This window comes from Lepidochelys kempii, chromosome 11 (assembly GCF_965140285.1).
Source record: "Lepidochelys kempii isolate rLepKem1 chromosome 11, rLepKem1.hap1, whole genome shotgun sequence".
In the NCBI taxonomy this organism is placed as follows: domain Eukaryota; kingdom Metazoa; phylum Chordata; order Testudines; family Cheloniidae; genus Lepidochelys; species Lepidochelys kempii.
This window is the reverse complement of record NC_136390.1, coordinates 74609943-74621978: the sequence shown is the minus strand read 5'-3', so window position 1 is coordinate 74621978 and position 12036 is coordinate 74609943.

Here is a 12036-nt window from a genome sequence, read left to right as displayed (position 1 = left end):
TACAGGGATGATATATTACTTAAACACTATGCTCTCCCAGTGCTTCACAAACATACCAGGGGTGAGGTCATGTTTAGAGACAGTGCATTTTTGCCAAAAGATTCTTTCCACAGCAGTTTGAAAGCTTCTGTGGACATTGATTTCCAGCCACGAGTCACTTAGCCAATGCGGCACTCTCCTTCAATTTTAATAATCTAGTGAGCCCTACATCCATTTTATAAAGCGACAACAGCAATTGCCCAGAGAAACTGCAAGAGGAAAGCCAATAAAAAGCCTTTATAAAAGGGAAATTAAAATTAAATTCCAATTGTTTAAATGAATAGTGTTGAGTGAGGGTGACATATGTATCTTTCACATCACTAAATCTAGGGCCAGACTGGGGCCCGTCTGCGGTACGCGCCCAAGGGCATACAGAGGCCTAAGAAGCCCGCTTATTCCCCTTCTCAGAGTGGCTACTTCCCATCCTGCAATTAGATCTATCCACCAATGCCAGTACAGCGATGGACATATGCACCACATATAGAGCCAGGGTAGACACATCACCTTACTCAATTGGGTATACAGAAGGCAGACTCAGTCACAACCTTCTTCTGGGACAGCTCAATGAGGCACTGCTGCTTACACAGGGCTCTTGGCAAAGCCACGAATGAGCAGCTAGTAATAGAGAGATTTAATTCAGGTTTATTAGGGGATGGGGGTCCATGGTTCTTATGTTTCCCAACACTCTTCCCACATCCGCAGTCAAGTTCTGCTGATGGGTCAACATGGAGATAACCAAATCATCCAACAAACTCACCAGTCAACTGGGAACAAGAGTGTTTCAGAGGTTTTCCCTAGTTGTCAGATATTTTGGCATACCCTCTTTCAGACTGATCTTCTGCACTGAACCATCTGCTCCTGGGGCAAAGCCGTCCTCAATAAGTCATTTGGAGTAAATAGAGTGAGCAAACAGCCAACAGACCTATGGTCGTTATATCCACAGCAAACTGTATTTCATAATAGAAATTATCATCTTTTTTCAGTTATAGGGAAGCCCAGTAAAGTCAGTGGAAAAACACCCAAAATTTGGATCATGGCCATACTGAGCACTAATGTTTTATTGATGTAAGATTGCTTTTTCTTTTTTCTTACTCTCACTCAAATAGCTCCGGTTTTAGAGGTAAGAAGCATGGTGAGAAAGCTATTCTGAGGGACCCCCAGTTCCGCAAATCTTCTGCCAGTGATTTTACTGGGTCAAAAATGCAAAATTTATAAATAAATAATTTTGGGGGGAATTTTTTATTTAATTTTTTTTTAATTGTCAAAATTTGAAATTTTTACAATTTTTTGGGGAAACTTTTGCAATTCAAGAAATGTTGATCAGTTATTATAGCTGGTTAAAAAACACACAATAAATTCCCCCAAATGCAGAGCTTTCTTTCTTTCTTTGGTAAAAATTTGAAATTTCACTTAAATATTTTGTTGAAAAAAATCTAATTTTGGAAAATTTTGACCATCTCTGGTCTGAATTAGCAACTCTGTGGGATTGGGTCTTAAATATTTTGGCAATGTGGAGCGGGAAAAAGAAGTTGTAAAAGAACCAGGATATTTACTAGATAAATATCAGCTTCAGTATGTAAATCACTGGGAGTTCGATGCCTAAACATCATTAACTTCCATTGACTTTAAATGAGATTTAGGCTCAGTGTTTTAGGCCTTGCAACCAGCAGACCAACTCCTAAATACATTTAAAAATCTGCCCATAGGCTATCCCCTGAGTGGGTGAAGTCTGTGGAGCTATGTTGTTATCTGCCGGCTGAGGATCTGGGCCCATAGCATTTAAATATTTTTCTAATCCTCAATTTAAAAGGACAAACACTACACTACCACTCAGCCGTTAACCACTGTAGGACTGTTTCATCTTGCACACTTGTAAAACAATTTTGCTTCATAATAAATGTATTGCACGCATTTCTGTAGTTAAAAAAAGTTAAAGTCATTGCATTCATCAAAGAAGTCAAATAAAGCATGTTATAAATACCTAGCAAAGCAGAAGTTTTCAATTACCCTAACTCCGTTCCTAACATCAGTTCCTATAATTACCAACCTCCATTAGTGCAACTTTCTTATAGTCAGAACATCAAAGCATCAGACGTTCTCCTTTACCTTAGTTGGCTACCAACTCGCCTGCAGATTTAACCCATCTGTTGTGTGGATGTCTTAGTTTCACTGTCCCTGTTTTAAATTCCCATGTTGACCCCCAGGCAACCACTGTTTGATATTCCAACACTGCGCTGTACTCTCGTGATCATGTACAATACAACCCTGTATTCCAACTCACGAAGAACTAATTGTGAAACCCATGCATTGAGTATTGTTTCCTTGCTGGGCTCTACCAGACAAACACAGCCATTCCCCAATGAAGATGACAAGCATCTTACCACTGAGTTCAATGGGCTCTGGATCCATAATCACTGTCTTTTAAGGTGCCTAAATGTTTAGGGCATCATAGATGAAGAAAAATGCACCCATGGCAGCTCAGTCATTTGTGCCAAGTCACACGGGTCTAGGAAGGATCAGTGTGCTTATTTCTGGTGCACGAATGCCAGTCTCATTGGCTGTGATTGTGTGTTGTGGGAGTAATCCACTGGAAATTAGTTCTAAAAGGTAGCTAAATACTGTAACGTTACATCTGCGACAGAAACTGGCAAGCGACAGAAAAGTTGGTAATTTAAAACACATTCAGGCTATTGAGTAATTTTAAGATGATTTCTGTTTCAGTCACACACCCTGCAAGCTGCCTTCTTCAGTGCTGTTTAGGGTACTCAGGTTTGTTCATTAGCATCTGGGCTCATTCTTTCTAGCTTGACCAGGCCTCAAAGTCCTAGAGCGATACCACGCATAGCTTCCATCTCTCAACAGCGAAGTCTCTGGCCAAACTGTCTATCCTGCTTAAAAGATTGTGACATGGGGCTTTGGAAGGGTGGGAGGTAAACATGAGCCCACGGGCTCCAACAGGAGTTGAGAGGACACTGCCCTGCCATTAGGAGAAATGAGTTAATTGGGGTCATTTTCACTGCGACGACCATATGTCTATAAAAATTAAATTAGTTTGCAAAAGGAGCCTAGTGGGGTGTGTGCTAGGAGTTGGCTTTTCTGCTGTTACTCACTTTCATGTGGTTTGAGGGATGAGTCACGTGGCTTTGAAGTCCCAAGTCTTGTTAGCGTGGGTCAGATGTTTGAATGTGTATAAGGGTAGTATATGGGATAATTAAATCAAGTCATCTGTCGTTCTGCAGCTAGATTTTAATGGAAAATAGTTTATCTGCAATGCCTGTCATTTGAGGATTAGCTGATAAATCAAATAGCTCTCATGTTCTGCTGGAGACCATCCCTCGGTAAAGTGATTTTTTTTGGCTAGTGAGTGGAACCAGTTAAACAGCCCTGGATATTGAGGTTCTTTGTTTAGCCACAGAACAGCTAAAGCCGCAATATAAGATGCCCCCCACCCAGTTGGTTATTTTATTATCTATGTTGATCTAAAGATGCCCCTGCTGAGCAAACTGTGGGATGGTACCAGGGACATCTAGATCAAAAAGTCTCTGTTGCTTGAATGAAAGAACCAGGGCCCAGCTCCTCAAAGGGGCATGGCCTCCTACCTTCCATTGATTTCAGTGGTCAAGTCACTTCACCTTTTGGTGCCCACGTTTCCCCACCTACAGAAGTGAATGGGCTGTGATGAGCAAGTGGCCAGTGTGTTGTCTGTGATTCATTGCTAACACTGACGCAAAATACAGGGGGCATGCGTCTGTGATGCAGGCATCGGTAGGTGGGGAGTTGGAGCCCACCTACTCATTTCACAGCAACTGTCCAACGGTGACAGCCAGTCACGGCCGGCCAGCAATGGACCAGCCCCAGTGGCCAAGAGGTGAAAAGCTCTGAGTGCAATTAACCAAGTGTACCGGTTCCACACATGTCAGCCATTATGCTCACTCTCACAATGGAAGCACCACCCTAGCCAATGAAAAATGTAGGTCAGCTCTCAGCTGGAGAAAATTGGCATCATTCCCCGGGAGGAACATGCCAGCTGAAGAGCTGGTACATATGGCATGGGGATTTTAATGATGACGGGAAAGAAAAAGCCCATCTGCTGCGGAAAATTGGACTCCGGCAAACTGCATCTCAGCTTAGTCTCAAATGCAGGGTTGTCTCCTTCGCTGTTGTGTATGAGCCCTCTAAAATGGCAGCCATCACACAGGCATGCGTAATAACACCACCGCCTAGCCCTTATATAGTAGTTTTCATCAGCAGCTCAGTATCATTATTCCTGTTCTATGAATGGGGAAACTGAGGCACAGAGCAACACAGAGGTTTGTACAAGGTCACCCAGCAGACCAGGGGTAGAGCTGGGCCTATAACCCAGTTCTGAGTTCCAGTGCAATGTGCTACCCACTAGGGAACACAGCCTCAGCGATGTGTAAAAAAGTAATACGTTTGGGTTCCCTCCCACCTCTTTTTGGTTTCTGTGCCTTTGCGGGGGAGGGTGTCCCATTTTCAAGCTTTTCTCTGCAACTGGTTGGGGTAGAAACTTTTTAAAAATGAAGTGGAGCTGCTCACTTAATCACAGGCCTCCAGGGGGCCCAGCCTCAGCTGGTGTCAGGCATCAGAACTCCATGGCTTTCAGTCATAGAATATCAGGGCTGGAAGGGACCTCAGGAGATCATCTAAGTCCAACCCCCTGCTCAAAGTAGGACAAATCCCCAATTTTTGCCCCAGATCCCTAAATGGCCCGCTTAAGGACTGAACTCACAACCCTGGGTTTAGCAGGCCAATGCTCAAACCACTGAGCTATCCCTCCCCCCAATGCACTGGGACAAGCTACACCAGCTGAGAAGCTGGGGCTTTAAGAAAAAAATGTCAGAGATCATGAAGCTTGCAGTAAAATGGTGAGAATTGGCAACACAGTCTCTGTGAAGGGCACACACACACACAGAGACACACACAGAGGATTTAGTTAATCAGATGCAAAGTCTTGTGTAGGCAGTCATTTCAGTTTGATGGTGGCTTTTTGTGGTTTTAGCTTACTGGGCATAAACTGAAATAAGAGTGTCCACACATGGGTTTGCATCTATTTAACTCAACTGCTTTTAAAACCAGTTTCAGAGGCTACTTCCCCCCATATAACCACATCCTAGTTGGGAGGGAAATTTTGACTTACCTAGATTGGGCCTGGTGAACTCGAGCTGTGTTTTGAGAAGCAATTGGCTGTTTTGCTCCCTAGACTGGAGTTCCTCTTTAAAAATATCATCCATTAAAAGTGAAATGCAGCTTGTTTCCCATTTGGCCTTTCTTAGGACAGAGCAGTGTTCCACAGAACTCCCCCTGGCCTAGTATCCTGAGAGGCTGGATCAGAACGGACCCAAGTACTTCAATGGGCCAATTACACTGTGTGGTTTTCAAATTACAAATGGGAAATCCATACTGTTTTGGAATACACAGCTCTGGCCATGCACAGGTCTAGCTGGTTACAGCAGCTCGAGTGGAAAAAAAGAGGCAGCTGAAACAGGCAACCGTTGCTTTTTTCAGCCTGGAAAGCTCACATTTTTATGGGGCATAAACCACAAATTAGAATTCCAGGCGACAGATAACGCTGCAGTTTGACGGCAACTAATGTGGCCCCACTGGTGATGACTGCACCATGAGAGGCTCCGATATCCCTCATCAGCTACTATTGCAGTGATGGGAGCCTTCCAGGTAGCATGCACCCCCACCCCCATACACCCACAGACAGCAGTGACCGCCATGAGCATGGCAGGAGACAAACCACCACCTTTGGGTCCCATGTGGACAGAGCTGTGGGTCATCAGCCTCAGTTCTCCAATCAGAGTGTGGGGGGCACAGCCCCCGAAATGTGGGACACTCCCGTCCATGACAGACACCCTGACCATTGTAAAGCCAGGGGGAAGCAGGACAATGCAAAAGAAGCCCTGGAGTGGTCACTCCTTCCTTGTAAAATGTGAATATTATTTGTTAATTATCATGTTGTATTTAAAATAAGTCATACAACCCAGTGTGATTTCTGCCATATTTCTCCTCCCTTGTTTCACTAGCCCATCAGCTCTTCTCTGCTTACCTTGGCCCTTGTCTCTTTCCCCTTTTTAGCCACCCTCATTGCACCTGTCTGCTTTGTCCTTATCTTTCCTGCACTGTGTGGATGAACTGTCTTGCGAGTCAGGTCTATTTCAGAGAATTATAGAAGATTAGGGTTGGCAGAGACCTCAGGAGGACATCTAGTCCAACCCTCTGCTCAAACCCCCAACTAAATCATCCCAGCCAGGGCTTTGTCAAGCTGGTCCTTCAAAACCTCTAAGGATGGAGATTTCAGTGCCTGTGACCTGAGGTCTGCTCTGCCAACACGTGCAGAAAATTAATTATTATTATTTCTTATTCCTGGAAGCCACAACTGAGAGCAGGGCCCAGTTGTACATACACAGACAGTCCCTGCCCTGAGCAGCTCACAGTCTAAGTAGATAAGACAAAGGTGGGGGAAACAGAAGTTTTATTGTCTTTTATTACTTCTTGAGTGGACTGGGGAGCAGTCCTCTCTTTTGTGTAAATTTGCAGAAAAACAAACAAACAAAAAACTAAAAAAGACCAAAACCCCAACCCTTTGTTTTTACCCCCAATGCTTTACTTTATCAGTACATTTATGTGATCCTTCTAGTTATATCATAGCTTGGCTTTTGGCTAAAGGCTTCCTCCCTCGCCCGGCATGCTTCTTTGTGCAGCACTGAACTTCTAAAATCCCATGTGCACATTGTGACATCACAGGCTGTTGAAACGCAAATCATCACCAGAATCCAAATGGGCCAGATTCTTTCCAGAGAAACCAATGCAGTTGCCCAAGGGTGTGAGCTGGCAAAATGTAGCATTGTAGCTTCATAATAAAATAAAATAGGTAGGAAAAGTTTGGTTGGGAGAGAGGAAACCAGTATTTTCTTGCCGAAAGTTGCAAGGGAATTGATGCTACCCAAGTAAAATGGATTTGTGTTTATGGCTAACACGCTCCACTACTTGACGCTGTGTCCTAGTCCCTGTGTAACCTGTTGCTTTTTAATAAGTAGGTGTTACGGTCAAGAGTTTTGAAAGTGACTATCAGGGTTCCCTCCCCACTCTGAACTCTAGGGTACAGATGTGGGGACCCGCATGAAAGACCCCCTCAGCTTATTTCTACCAGTTTAGGTTAAAACTTCCCCAAGGCACAAATGCTTTGCCCTTGGAGGGTACGCTGCCACCACCAAGTGATTTAACAAAGAATAAGGGAAAGGACCACTTGGGCTTCCTATTCCCGCAAAATATCCCCCCAAGCCCTTATACCCCCTTTCCTGGGAGGCTTGAGAATAATATCCTAACCAATGGTTACAAAGTGATCACAGACCCAAACCCCTGGGTCTTAGGACAATAGAGAAATCAGTCAGGTTCGTAAAAGAAGGATTTTATTTTAAAAAAAGGGTAAAAATCACCTCTGTAAAATCAGGATGGAAAATAACTTTACAGGGTAACAAAAGATTCAAAAAACACAGCAGAACTTCCTCGAGGCTTAGGTTCAAAGTTACAAAAAACAGGAATAAACCTCCCTCCAGCAAAGGAAAAATTCACAAGCAGAACAAAAGATAATCTAACACGCCTTGCCTGGCTTTTACTTACAAATTTTGTAATATGAGAGACTTTTAGGATGGTTTATAGGAGAAGGAGTTTTCTGATCTGATGCTTCTCTGCTTCCCAAGAGAACACCCAAAGCCTCCCCCCACGCCCAAGATTTGAAAGTATCGTCTTTCCCCATTGGTCTTTTTGGTCAGGTGCCAACCAGGTTATTTGAGCTTCTTAACCCTTACAGGTAAGGAGAAATTCTAAGCTACCCTTAGCTGTATGGTTATGACAGTGACTATTGATTTTGGTGCCTTAATTTTTGGGTAACCAACATGAAATGCCTTAAAGAGACCTGATTTTCCAAGTGTACCCCTCAGGCTCTGAGAAAATCAGGTCCCTTTAAGATGTCTTAGGTTGGACACCCAAATATTGGGGCTCTCAGAATCACGGTCACTTTTAAAAATCCTTGTAATCATGTCTGGAATTCGTTACACGCAGGGTAATCATGATGGCTTGTGATTATAATCAGGAAGCTATACTGTACTGCTGCAATTCAACAGGCTTTCCACAGCAGCAGAGCAAAAATTAATGTCTGGTTGTTACCAGCTGTCGTATTCTTAATGGCCAAGCTATATAAAACTGGCCAGTGATTTGGAGTGCCTCAGTTTTTGGGTGACCAGCTTGAGGCTCATTAATAGGCCTTCATTTTCAGAGTTTGGCAGCTCAGCACTTTTTATCAGGTGGCTCAAGTTAGGCACCATAAAACCGTGGTATCTGAAATCAGGAGTGACTTTTGAAATCTTGACCCCTGGATGGGGGTAAAATTTTCAAAAGTACTAAGGCCCAGATCATTAATTTAATGGGCGCCTGAAATCTGTAGGAGTTAAATGCTAAAATACTGTTGGGTGATTTAGAAGCCTAAGTCCCATTTAAAGTAAGTCACAGAGATCCTTTTGAAAATGCAACCCACCATAGCTTGTACACAGTGCTTGCATTGTTTTCAAAGACATGGGATTAGGTTCCTTTTCCATCTTGAGCGAAAGCTCCGAGAGGTTTCTAGTCCACCAGTTCTTTTAGAGAAACAGATTACAGTTTCAACTGGAGCCAAGGCTATAATATGGCCAGCAGTGAAGAGAACTCAGTACCTTAAGTCCCTCTGCTTCTGGGAAACGCCTCTAGTGAAAGTTCTCAAATGTGCTTTGAAGGCCCCAATGCTGAGACACCTACAGAGGTGAAAAGTTGAGTTAATAGGTTTTTAATTACCTGCTTCTCTTGACGAAGGTGGGATTTTCCAAAACCCCTAAGTAATTTAGGAGTACACATCTCACTGAGAGTCAATGGGACCTGTGCTCTTAAGTCGAGCTGAGCAAATAGGTGATTTTTTCCCAGCCAAAACTATTCCCCAAATTTGACCTGAAACTTTTTTTTTCAGCGAATAAACCATTTGTCCAAAACAAACCAACAACAAATGGCCCAGCTCTACTCCTAAGTCTCTGAAAATCTGACCCTCAGTGAAGAGCATTATTGTTTTAGTAAATCTAATGTAAACCCTCTTTCATTGCAGAAAGGATGTCTAATTACAAAGTGTGCACAAGCAGTTAACTCTGCCTGCTTCTCTCTTTCATAAGACCAGAAAACTCAAGATCTGGTCGGCTTACGGAGCGGATGGGTTTATTCTTGATAATAACCAAGAGCTCTGTCAGCTCCATTTGTTTTTATGCCCAAATTGATTTTTACATCTCATTGTTCTTGGGAGGAACCAAGCATGAAATTAAAGGCAAGACAACAACCTAACAATCACTGTGGGGAATGCTACTAAATAAATTCACACATCGCAGACAAGGAAATGGGGGAACTGAGTCTGCTCTAGGAGAAACCAAGATCCTTTCATCCCAGTCGAGACGATTGACAAAGCCTATGTGAATCCATATATCCATAGTTCACATACACACTTGGTAGGAGCAGCTGCCTCTTGAACTCCCAAAGCATTCTTGATATTAACAGAAGGACTTTGAATATGATCAGGGCTCTTCATCTCTTCTTATAAAAGCATATTTAAAAGATGAGAAAGCAATGTATTTTTCTCTCTCTCCCGACATGCCAACAACTGAGACAGAATATGACAATGGAGAGGAAAATATATTTCATAATTGTGGAGGATTAAACAAAAATTGGAAGTATTTCTGGCATATTTCCAGGACTGAAAGATCATTTTGGGGTTAAAATCCACATGAGGTGCCCAGTGATAAGAAAATAGTTTTTCATCAGTTACAGATATTTCTCTTTTTACATTAGCTGTTGTCATTAGTGACTGCGCTGGGACAAAACAGAAAAAACATCTTCAGATACTAGCGTTGTTCCTGGCCCTTTACTCACAGGATAATCACTGATGTCTGGTTTCACTCTGGAAACAGTTTCAGGGTTTGTTTGTTTTTTAAAAATCCTTGTGTTCCTCATCCCCCCCACCACCTATTTTCTTAGAATGAATTGCAATTCTCATGGAAGCTGGCAGCACTGCCTAGTGCCTGACAGATACAGCTCGTCCTTGTAGTGCATCTAGGGTGAGCAGATGCCCTGATTTTATAGGGACAGTCCCGATATTTGGGGCTTTTTCTTATATAGGCACCTATTACCCCCCACCCTCTGTCCCGATTTTTCACATTTGCTGTCTGGTCACCCTAAGTGCACTTCTGTCGTGAGCATGGCTATAACCCAATTTTAGACATTTCTTCACTGAATTATGTTTCTTCTACACTACAATTATAACTGTGTCACCACTACAAACATCGGGAATCTTGGTTACAATCACAGTTCCCCCCAGATCTGATTACACCGTGATTAACATTTGTAGTGCAGACAGGACCCTAACCAAAACCCCATAACTGAGTTAAGCCTTGGAAAGCCAAGGCTATAGCTTGGTTAATGGGAGATAGCCAAGTCCCACTGTTTTTAACAATGCTGTAACTTTGTTCCTGACTTGATTGTAATTATGCTCAAAACCTAGTATAGACATAGACTTGTGCGAAGGTCAGTAGTTTTGGTTGCTATGAGTTCAAAGACAGATTTTTAGGTTTAGTTTACATGGGTATCATATACTGAGTTTGGCTTTATGTTCCAAACCCCCAGTTCAAAGCGAAACTCAGCCAAGGTTTGCTTAGCTTAAGGTTAAAATCAGAAGAAACAACTGGGTTTTACACCCACAGCGATACATCAGCACAGATCACTTGTCAGTGCAGTTCAGCTCCAAGAAAAGTCTTGAGAACTTTTTGGTGGGCTAGACCCAAATTTCAGGATCATAATGCAACCACCACCAAGGTGATTTCCACCTGATGTCACACGCCACTCAAACTGAGCCGTGGCCTTGTCTTCATGCATGCTTGTTTCACTTACAGCCCAAGCCTCATTCGAAGCCAGGTTTCCAAATGCTAAAGGCATCCTTGTTCTGATATTTACTACTGCGATACTCGTTGGCTCTTTAAAATAGCGTCATCTGGCTGGACACAGGCAAGGGGTTCCAAAGATGGGCTGCATTATTTCACCACTGACATTTTTATTGCACTGCTCTCTCAAAAGCGGTGGGAAAAGCCGCGAAGGCTGCTTCCTTGGGAAGAGTTTAAAGGGATCCATGTCATCCACCTGTTTTTTCTTAAATGCCCTTCTCTGGCTGCGATAGCTTCTTGGCAATAACATTACTCTCCTGGCTGGTTTGGTTCTTTTCCCTTTGGCAGGCATTTTGTTTTCCAGTCTTTCTTTTTTTTAAAACCTGTTCACTAACGTTTTATAAGAATATTTGTAGACAAGAGCAAAGGTGGATATATAAATTAGGGTATGCAAGCATCCAGCCAGCCTGAGGGCTGTGGGGACAAAACTGAAATTAATAAACAAACTCAGTGTGGCCATTCAGGCACACAGGTTTTCGGTGTAGTTTTATCTGTAGAACACAGGGGCTTAGCATGGGCACTAAAGCTAACTTTGCAGTAAAAGACTAGACTTGGGAAAGTGGGGGTAATGGCAGCTCTGCCCACAGTTTTCTTCTGTGCCTGTGGGCAAGTCATTTAAAGCGCTCTGTGCCTCAGTTTCCCAACTGTCATATGGGGCAGATAGGACTGGTTGGAAATTTTTCAGCAAAGTTTTTTTGGTCAGAAAATGCCAAATTGTTGCAACCGAAACTTTTCACAGAAACATGTCAGATTACCTGAAATTTTCTCAGGAGCAGACTGGAATTTCTGGTCCAAATCGGGTTTGGGAGCAGGAGGAGAGAGAAAATAACCAACAGCCCCATGGTAAGGCACTTCCCTGGGAGATTCAGATTCCCTGCTCTGATTCAGGCATAGTAGGGACATGCATAAAGGCTAAATTCTTCATTCTACAGCGTACTGATTACATCTCAAATGTTGGGGTTTTTTT